An 11,193-nucleotide genomic window follows, 5' to 3' on the forward strand; every position below is an offset into this window, starting at 1 on the left:
CTAAACTAGAAGAAATGACTAACTTCAGTGTTGGAACTAACATCAATATATGCTCCCTCTGGAAACAGTAAGAAATGACTAACAACATGAGAACACACATCTGGTATGTTGAGACGTTCAGTTCATGCTTGTTGCCATTTCCAAATGTTGCTTTGATGTCAGCATTCCCCATGTTTGTTTGCCATGTTAGCCTCCTAAGAAGAGGAAACTACTTTGTGTATCTGAAGATAGCGAAGTTGATGGAAGATGATGATTCCAGCGTACTCCCGTTGCAATGCACGGGCACACACCTAGTATATATATATGGAGGTGAGAATTTGGTCTGGTGACAATACGATAGACTTTTTGTGAGCCTAAATTTAAAATGACCAAAAAATTTAAGTGATAAGAAGAATTACCAGACTTAGGCGAGAAACGAGATAATCAGGTTTCTCGTTTTTCTCACCGAATTTTTTCCCCTGGTTGTCTCATGGTTCGAATCGCCTTTCCTTAATATGGCTTTCTAACCCATGCATAAATGGTATGGTGATGAGCCAAAATACTCCTTTTGTGTTACCCCATGCTACATCCTAGGCTAAGGTGTCTTTGGTTTGGCTTTGGATTTTACCCCTAAAAGCCAAACCAATGGCTCAATCCAGGAAGCATTTCTTTTTTTCCAGAAGCCAACTTTCTCGTAGTCCAAAATTGAAAGCACCTCTGGACCTGCTTTTAGCGGCTTTCGGATGAAACTATAAAAATATATATGGAAGAACTTTTAGTGGTTTCTACCAAACGTTTTTTTGCTTTTTTACAACACATAGTCCACAACATCTTTTTTCACAGCTCATAGCCCATAACAACTTTTTTCATAGCCATAACCCAACCAAACAGACCCTAAATCGTCATGATTGTTAAGTCACTACTAAGTACTAAACTTACATCTCCCATGTATGACATGTGGTCTATATAGGGGTTACTCAAACTTATTATCGTAGAGGGCAGTCCTTGACCACTCCATAAGCTATGTCACTCTAGATCCAACATTCATAGTGATATTATTCCTCATTGAGTTGAAGTTCACCATTAAGTCCAATTTGAGGTTGGTCCTAAAGCAAGTTAATTAGACTAAGTGGGACGCATGGTTGGTCGTCCACGCCGTGGTTGGCCAAAGAGTTGGTGGAATTAGAAGACGTACTATGTCTATTCGACATTAGATGCATAGTTGTTCTAGCATCATGCCCCCTTTCTGGCTGTCAGACCCTAGTAATCCAAGGTGTGGCGATAGCATGGCATTATGGCAGCATGCACGCCCTACCATGGTCCTGTGGTAGGATGGGAGGTGCCCACCATGGACTGTCATGTCTTGGGTCATCCACTTCATACGCTACGGTGTCTAACCACCTCAGTCATCTTTGATGTATGATACAAGTTTTTTTTGTCTCCTATGATGGCATGGAGAGTATGCTTCTCTTTTTGCCATGTTTCAGGCTTTCGATAAATAGGCACACACCCCATAGGGCGCTCGAGATATCCGATATAGGCAGGACGTGACCCTACAACATCACTGACATTCCCATAGAACATCAGACCGACATCAAAAGGGCTTTCATAAATGCAGTATGGGGCTTCCATAAATGATGGATAAGGCAGACGCTAGGGCTAGTCCCACCTACCTTATGTAACCCCCTCCCTTAGTCTATAAAAGGGAGATAGAGGCCTCCCTTAAGGGGGACAACACATGCCAACTCAAAAAAACACAACTAGATACACCTGGACTACTCTAGGGCCTGCCTTTTTAGACAACACACATTCTCACTCTTAAGGTCTAGCGAGCCTATTGAAAATAGGACTTAGCCAAATTCTTGCAATTCAATCCACGAAAGGAGGACGTTGGGTGTTATGCCTTGGTGGACCGAACCTTTAGAAAACCTCTGGTCTCCCTTATCGTGCTTAGAATGTTTGTTGTAGTCACCCCAGTAACTGGGCTAGGCCCTACGCTGTGGTAGATAGTAGAACATCACACCAAGACCCCTTTACTGAATCATTATAACAGTATTGTCTTTGTACCCTTGAGTGTCAATCGACGACATACATGTATACCTGTACACCAGGTGATGCGCCCGCACAGGTAGACAACAATACAAGCAAGACGATGGCCCGTGTATGCAGTGCTACTAGGTGGTAGCATAGTAGACCTGTCATATCATCGATTGAGGTACATGTGTTTTCGATTTGGTAGTTTAGGATCAATTAGGTTTAATTCAATATTGTAGTTGTTTGGTTGAGCAGGGGAGGGGCGTCGGTGCGGAACCCATCGTGGCACCAACACCCACCATGCCTGCGAGGCCTAAAGTCATGAGAATGCGAGGATGACCTCGCCGCCACCATCCTCGCAAGCCGCTCAGTACTTTCGGTTGGTTACTCTAGTGGTGGTAAGGTAGAGAGGGGAGGAGGAAGCAACGACGTTAGCGACTAGGGTTTGGTGTCGTTCGAGCCACCTCATAGTAGATGGTGGGAATTGTGTTTTTCACTTGACATATTGTCGGCGTTTCGAGACCGGGGGGTCCCTAAGCCGACGAGTGAATGTCGCCGCGTGCCCCAGCCCAGATGGGTCGACGCGAGGCCGAGCGCTAAGGGGGGGAAGTGAGATGGCCGGAGACAAGCGTGAGAGAGGTGGAAATCCCGCGGCCTTCGTGTTCGTCCCGCGCCCAGGTCGGGTGCGCTTGCAGTAGGGGGTTACAAGCGTCTACGCGGGAGAGGGAGCGAGCGGCTTCAAGCGAGCGCCTGTCTCGTCCTCGTCCCCGCGCGGCCAACCCTCTCTAAGAGGGCCCTGGTCCTTCCTTTTATAGGCGTAAGGAGAGGATCCAAGTGTACAATGGGGGGTGTAGCAGAGTGCTACGTGTCTAGCGGGGGAGAGCTAGCGCCCTAAGTACACGCCATCGTGGCGGCCAGAGAGGTTTTGGCGCCCGGTTTGTGTGACGTCGTGGCCGTCGGAGGAGAGCTGGAGCTTGGCGGAGGGACAGCTGTCGGGGCTGTCGAGTCCTTGCTGACGTCCTCTTGCTTCCGTAAGGGGGCCGAGAGCCGCCGTCGTCACGGAGTATGCGGGGCGCCATCATTGCCTGTCTGGCGGAGCGAGCCAGATGGGACGCCGGTCTTGTTCCCCGTGGCCCGAGTCAGCTCGGGGTAGGGTGATGATGGCGCCTCCTGTTGACGTGGCTGGTCTGCACCCTAGGTTGGGCGATGTGGAAGCTCCTCCGAAGCCGAGGTCGAGTTTGTCTTCTGTGGCTGAGGTCGAGTCCGAGCCCCTGGTTCGGGCGAGGCGGAGACCGTCGGCTGAGGCCAGGGTGGAGTCCGAGCCCTGGGGTCGAGCGGAGCGAAGTTCGCCGCCTTCTGGGGCTGAGCCCGAGTCCGAGCCCTGGGTCGGGCGGAGCGGAGTTCGTCGTCTTCTGGGACTTAGCCCGAGTCCGAGCCCTTGGTCGGGCGGAGCGGAGTTCGCCGTCTTCTGGGGCTGAGCCCAAGTCCGAGCCCTGGGTCGGGCGGAGCGGAGTTCGTCGTCTTCTGGGACTTAGCCCGAGTCCGAGCCCTAGGTCGGGCGGAGCGGAGTTTGCCGTCTTCTGGGGCTGAGCCCAAGTCCGAGCCCTGGGTCGGGCGGAGCGGAGTTCGCCGTCTTCCGGGGCTTAGCCCGAGTCCGAGCCCTGGGTCGGGCGGAGCGGAGTTCGCCGTCTTCCGGGGCTTAGCCCGAGTCCGAGCCCTGGGTCAGGCGAAGCGGAGTTCGCCGTCTTCCGGGGCTTAGCCCGAGTCCGAGCCCTGGGTCGGGCGGAGCGGAGCTTCTTATGGTGCCTGCGGCCGGGCCTGACTGCCTGTCAGCCTCACTCTGTCAAGTGGCACCGCGGTCGGAGCGGCGCAGGCGGCGCTGTCTTTTTGTCAGGCCGGCCAGTGGAGCGGCGAAGTGACGGCGGTCACTTCAGCTCTGTCGGCTGAAGGGCGCGCGTCAGGATAAAGGTGTCAGGCCACCTTTGCATTGAATGCTCCTCCGATTTGGTCGGTCGGTGCGGCGATTTGGTCAGGGTTGCTTCTTGGCGAAGACAGGGCCTCGGGCGAGCCGGAAATATGTTCGCCGCTGGAGGGGGGCCTCGGGCGAGACGGAGATCCTTCGGGGCCGGCTGCCCTTGTCCGAGGCTAGGCTCGGGTGAGGCGTGATCGAATCCCTCGAATGGACTGATCCCTGACTTAATCGCACCCATCAGGCCTTTGCAGCTTTATGCTGATGGGGGTTACCAGTTGAGAATTAGGAGCCTTGAGGGTACCCCTAATTATGGTCCCCGACAGTAGCCCCCGAGCCTTGAAGGGAGTGTTAGCACTCGCTTGGAGGCTTTCGTCGCACTTTTTTGCAAGGGGACCAGCCTTTCTCGGTTGCGTTTTGTTCCGGTGGGTGCGCGCGAGCGCACCCGCCGGGTGTAGCCCCCGAGGCCTCGGAGGAGTGGTTTGACTCCTCCGAGGTCTTAATGCCTCGCGTAATGCTTCGGCTGGTCTGGTCGTTCCCTCATGCGAGCTGGCCGTAGCCCAGGTGTACGGTCGGGTCCCAAGTTCTCGGGCTGGTATGTTGACGCTGTCAACAGTTCGGCCGGAGCCGGGTTTGCGAGAGTAGCCCCCGAGCCTCCGCACAGGGCGAGAGGGCGATCAGGGACAGACTCGACTTTTTTACATACGCCCCTGCGTCGCCTTTCCGCAAGGAGGAGGGGGGAAAGCGCCATGTTGCCCTCGGTGGGCGCCGAACATGGTGTCTCCGGTGAGCTGCAGGCGGGTAATCCAAGTGGACGTCCGTGCCCCATTCGTTAGGGGTCGGCTAGAGGCCCAGAGGAACGCCCAAAAGTACCTGCGGGTGATCTGCCGGACCCGGTCCCCTGGCGATGGGGTCCGAGGGCTCGATGCCTCCCTCCGATGGGATTCCGTTACAAGATCGCTCCCGCTGGTCTCGGAAATGTCCTAGGGTACCTCGGGAGCGCAGCCCGAGCCTTGGTTATGTATCGAACGTACCCATGGTCATCCCTCGCTCCGTGTCTGAGGCGGTTGTGAACCCTTCGGGGGCCAGCCTTCGAACCCCTGATCAGTAGTGGGCGCGGAGCCCGAGTAGCCTGAGGCGGCCGTTGAACCCTTCCGAGGGGCCAGCCTTCGAACCTCTGACCAGTAGTGGGTGTGGAGCCCACACGCTCTGAGGCGGCTGTTGAACCCTTCCGAGGGGCCAGCCTTCAAACCTCTGATCAGTAGGGAGGCTCGGAGCCTGGTTCCTTCACGGGGAAGGATCCTTTTCGGGGTATCCCCCTTTCCCGGTGAAAGTCGCCTAGAGGGGGGAGGATAGGCGAAACCTGAAAATTAAAACTTTATCCCCCAACTAGATCCCTTGATTAGTGTTTAGAACAAGATAAACAATTTATCGGAGTATAAAAGCTAAGTCCTTTGCTTGTAAAGAATGTTGCTTTAAAATAATGCGGAATTGATAATCAATACAACTACTAGATATATGGATAGTAAAGCAAGAAGGCTTAGATGAGAAGAGCAATAAGTCAAGTTTCTTTCTTGCGAAGTGTTGCTTCACTAAATGAGAATTTAACTTGAAGCAACACCAAATGATATTGACAAAGAATAGCGCAAGAAAACTTAGAGATGGAAAAACAAACAAATCACAAGCAATAAACACAAATGACACGGGTGATTTGTTTTACCGAGGTTCGGCCCTCGAGGGCCTAGTCCCCGTTGAGGAGTCCACTCAAGGACGAGTCTTTTTCAACCCTTTCCCTCTCTCCACCGATCACACAAGGATCGGTGAGCTCTTCTTCTTCTCAAGGATCACTCTCGATCCCACAAGGACCACCACACTCTTTGGTGTCTCTTGCTAGCTTTTACAAGCCTCCAACACTTTGGAGGAAGTTCGAATGGGAGTCAAAACTCCACGCGCAAATGAACACAAAGATGAAGCTCACACTATCTCTCAATGGATCTCACAAGGCACTAGGGCTAAACTCAATTGAGTAGCTCTCAATTGCTTGCTCTCTCTTTTGTGGCACTTGTATTGGTTGTAGTGGGCTAGATCTTGTGTATAGGATGTATCAATGAATATATGTGGTTGGGAGGGCTTGAGTATGTCAACTAGATGACTTGGAATGTTGCTTGGACTCCCACACCTTGAAGTGGCCGGTTGGGGTGGTATTTATAGCCACCAACCAAAATGTAGCCGTTGGAGAAGGCTGCTGGCGATGGGTGCACCGGACAGTCCGGTGCACACCGGACAGTGTCCGGTGCGCCAGCCACGTCATCCTATCCGTTGGGGTTGGAGCTGGTCGACCGTTAGAGGCTTTGTCCTCATGTGGCACCGGACAGTCCGGTGCACACCGGACAGTCCGGTGCCCCTCTGTCCATCTGCTCTGACTTCTGCCGCGTGTACTGTTGCGCACTGTTTGCTGTCAGAGTCGACCATTGGCGCGAGGTAGCCGTTGCTCCGCTGGCGCATCGGACAGTCCGGTGTACACCGGACAGTCCGGTGAATTTTAGCGGAGCGGCCTTCCATTTTCCCGAAGCTGGCCAGTTCAGAGCTGCTTCACTCTGGAGCACCGGACACTGACCGGTGATGCACCGGACAGTCCGGTGAATTTAGTGGGCTGCGCCTGAGAAACCCGAAGGTGAAGAGTTCGAAGGCAATCCTCCCTGGTGCACCGGACATTGTCCGGTGCCACACCGGACAGTCCGGTGTGCCAGACCAGGGAGCACTTCGGTTTCCTTTTGCTCCTTTGTTTTGAACCCTGTCTTGTTCTTTCTATTGGTTTTTTGTTGAATCTTTGACACCTGTAGAACATGCAATCTAGAGCAAACTAGTTAGTCCAATTATTTGTGTTGGACATTCAACCACCAAAATCATTTAGGAAAAGGTTTAAAGCCTATTTCCCTTTCAATCTCCCCCTTTTTGGTGATTGATGCCAACACAAACCAAAGCACATATATAAGAGCATAATTGAACTAGTTTGCCTAAGGTAAGTGCAAAGATTGCTTGGAATTAAACCAATATTGATTTCATAAGATATGCATGAATGGTTTCTTTATATTTTTGACTTTTTGGACCATGCTTGCACCACATGTTTTGTTTTTGCAAACGCTTTGGAAATTCTTTTCAAAGTCTTTTGCAAATAGTCAAAGGTAAATAAGAATTTTGAGAAGCATTTACAAGATTTGAGATTTTCTCCCCCTGTTTCAAATGCTTTTTCTTTGACTTAACAAAACTCCCCCTTAATGAAATCCTCCTCTTAGTGTTCAAGAGGGTTTTGATATTAATTTTGAAGAGGGTATACCAATTTGAAAATATATCACAAGAAAGATACCAATTTGAAAATACTTCTTTAAAACCAAATTGAAAGACTATACCAATTGAAAATTCATCATTTCAAGACTTTTTAAATTTTGAAAATTGGTGGTGGTGCGGTCCTTTTGCTTTGGGCTAATACTTTCTCCCCCTTTGGCATGAATCGCCAAAAACGGATATTTTGAGTGAAATATAAGCCCTTGTGTAAGTTGTCTCCCCCTTTGGCAAATAATATATGAGTGAAAGATTATACCAATGTGGAGAGCTAGTGTGGAGTGATGGCGGAGGATAAATGGTACCGATAGAGTTGAGTGGAAGCCTTGTCTTCGCCGAAGACTCCATTTCCCTTTCAATCTACGACTTAGTATAGAAGTATACTTGGAAACATATTAGTCGTAGTCATGGTACGAGAATAATAAGATATATGCATTTGTACCAAAATGAAAGAGATATGATCAAAAGATATGTCAATTAAGCATGATCATAGTTCTATATAATATAGATTGCTCCCCCTAAATATGTGCCTTGATAGGAATACATATTTTGGCCTTGAAATGCCAATTGCACACAATGAGGTTAATGAGAACATATCTATACCATACAGAAAGTGAAGTGCATTGTGTCCTAGTATAAGTGTGATGCTCATGACAGTTTATGCACTTATGAAAGCATGTTATAAGTGTCTTAAGCATTTTCCCTTAAGGATTTCAAAGATGCTTAAGGACCATCCACCTTTGGAACAAAGGCAGCTTATCCTCGTTACAAGGTTAAGCTTTAAGCTCTTTGACAATAAGATTACTTCATCCAGTTTTAACAAAGATGCATAAATGCAGGAATGAAATGTTTGAGAGGTTAAACTAGGTATGAAGCAGGAAAAATGCATGGACATGCTTTCTCTTCCTTTTATACAAGATATGTAAGGAAAGTATAAAAAAGGAAGATTTTTAGGTACAAGTTTGAATGAAAGGAAGTAGTTTTACCCTTTTGTACCTTCACATAGAGATGCTCTCTTCATTGTGCTTGTTCTTAGTCTTAGTTGCTTAAGACCTATACTCAAGACAATATATGGAAATGTTTGCACAAGAGAGAGTTCTACAACTAGTGATCCTTTTCCAAGTCATGATTAACATATATCAAGTGGATCACAAATTGCATAAATGAAACATGAATTCTCCTTTTAACTTAGTGCATATCTTAGAGAGATATCGATTTGAAGGAATGAGGCACTAAGTGTCATTTGATGTTATTCTATGATCAAACAAACAATGGATGCGATCAAGAGAGTAACATATTGGAATATGAATTAAGGTTAAAATAGGAGAATCCAATAAGCAAGCTACTTTAGCAATGAAAGCAACAATCCTTGATAAAAGCGACATTATTTTAACAAGTTGGATTGATGTGAAGTAGCATACTTTATGAGAAACATTGTTCTCATGTAAGAGACTATATGAAATTACTAAGATAAAGCAATAGTCTCAACATAATCAAAATATAGGAATGGACTCCCCCTAAAGATATGCATCAAGTAATTGAAAGAATTGATTTCGATGCATTCACTTTTAAAGACATAAATGGAGACCCATTATACATCTTGATCAAGGCTTATAAAATTTGCAATAAACAACTTAAGCCTTGTAATCTCACAATGAAAAAGATTTAGAATGCTTACAACCACACCATTTATTGTTGTGAAGACCTTATTGTCCAAGTAGGTGTTGTTGTTCTTGATGTTCTTCCTTTTTCATTTGAGTGTCCTCCCTTTGTAGTTGTCTCTTTTTCCTTCCAAACTTATTGAAAATACTCAAGAGAGATGTCAATAGCGCAAGGGAGTATATGATGAATGATGATTTCTTTTAGAAAATAAATATGAACAATTCATCATCCATAAGTCACACAGACATGAAGTAAAATCCCTAGCATTAGTGCACATCATAAGAAAAGAGGAATATGCACTATTTAACCATTTGATCAATCATAGGAATTTACTTCTTCATATTGAGTTTATTAATCATTACTTTAAAAACAAGTCAATATGAGAACATTTATAGCAAAGGTATGAATTAGATTCTAATGGACAAGTGCACTTATGAGAATGTGATTGAATGCACATCTAGACAAATTTAGTCCAAAAGAATCTATTCTTCAAGAATGATAATTTAGAGTAAATAACCATTGAAGGGAACTATATTTAATTAAGAGGATGAGTTCCCATACCTTTGCTTTTACCTTTCTTCCTTTGGGCAACGAGTAACCCTTTAGGCTTGTGACTTGCACTTATTCTCTTGTAGGTTTTCATATGTAAGCTCAAGAGATATGTTATTAGTAACACAAGCACTAGTTTCCCTTTTTTTGTAATCATTTTGATAAAGAATGAAAAGTGGATTACTAAAGCATGGAAACTTTATAATATGAACTAGATTATTCCATGAAGAATGCTTAGTTTTAACTCATAAAACAAGCATAGTTAATTCCTTAAGATTATGGGAATAAATCTAATTCATAACATGGAGAGCGATAAATGTAGAAGAATCATATCCAATTTAAGCAATAAAATATATAACAAAAATTATTGGATTGATTTTTCTTGTCATGATGGATTACGCATTTCCATAGAGAACCTTATTCTCTAAATGTGAGACTACTTGGGTTACTTAGATAAAAACATTAGTCTCACTATTCTAGACATAAAGAAAGATTCCCTTTTATAAGTGTCCTTAGGATTTGAATTCCTTACATGACACCTTATTCTTTTAAGAACATGGAATCTTTTTCTATATCTAGATCATGGCAACAATAGGATAATTAAAGTAAAATATGCCATGGGAACTTGCAACAATTTAAGCATGTAGACTGTCATAATATAGCAATGATGAATGCACAATCTACCATATGAGAGGAATTACTCCACAGAATGGTGACATAATTTTAAAACATTTGAAGTGCTCTATTTTTCTATGTGACTACACAAGACACATAAGAAATGATAATTTAATATACTTGCACTTAAAACATAAGTGTTACCATCATTTGGCTTTCCTCCATGTTGTAGGTCTTGACTTTTCGGCATAGGATTAATTCTTTGTTTCCTACAACATCAACATCTTCTCCGAGATGATATGAGTTTTAGATATAATAATTTGAAATAACCTTGGGTCAATCTTGGGTATAGATTGATAGCTTGAGTTGATAAGAATTGAATTAGCTTCCTCAAGCACCCCAAAGCTTCATATCATCTCCTCCTCCTACAAAGCTTGTCAAGCACATTTTGGTACCCATCGCTTGATGGGTCCATCACGGTTAGTCAACAAAGATCTAGGAACCCAAAAGTCCTTTGTGTTAGCACTAGGTAGGCTCATTACCTTTCTAGCACAAGTTGCAATTTTGGGTTGCCTAGTTACATGAAAATCAATTGACAAGTTAGGAGTGGGATTGTTACCAATGGGACAATCCTTGCATTGATGTCCCTTCTTTCGGCATGTGTAGCATAGGCGTTTTTCAAGTTTTGAAGCTTTCTTCTTTCCTTGTTTGTTGCTTGCTACATGGTTAGTAAAAACTTTCTTTTCTAACCCTATGCCTCTTTGTTTTAAATGGGGACAAGATCTAAGTAAGTGTCCCTTCTTGGAGCATTTAAAACAAAGTCTATCATCCTTGTTAATAATCAAGACACTTTTAATGTAGGGACATGATCTAATCAAGTGCCCCTTTTCAAAGCATTCACTACACTTCTTATTTTCATTTGTATGAAGTGTAACTTGATTATTACCTTGAATGTTACCTTTTATGGAGGCATGGTTGAGGCTTTTGGAAGAGGTGTTGATTTTCTTCTTTTGCTTCCTCTTCTTGGCAATCCTCAAGTCCTT

The sequence above is a fragment of the Zea mays genome, chromosome 1 (assembly GCF_902167145.1).
Source record: "Zea mays cultivar B73 chromosome 1, Zm-B73-REFERENCE-NAM-5.0, whole genome shotgun sequence".
Lineage (NCBI taxonomy): Eukaryota > Viridiplantae > Streptophyta > Magnoliopsida > Poales > Poaceae > Zea > Zea mays.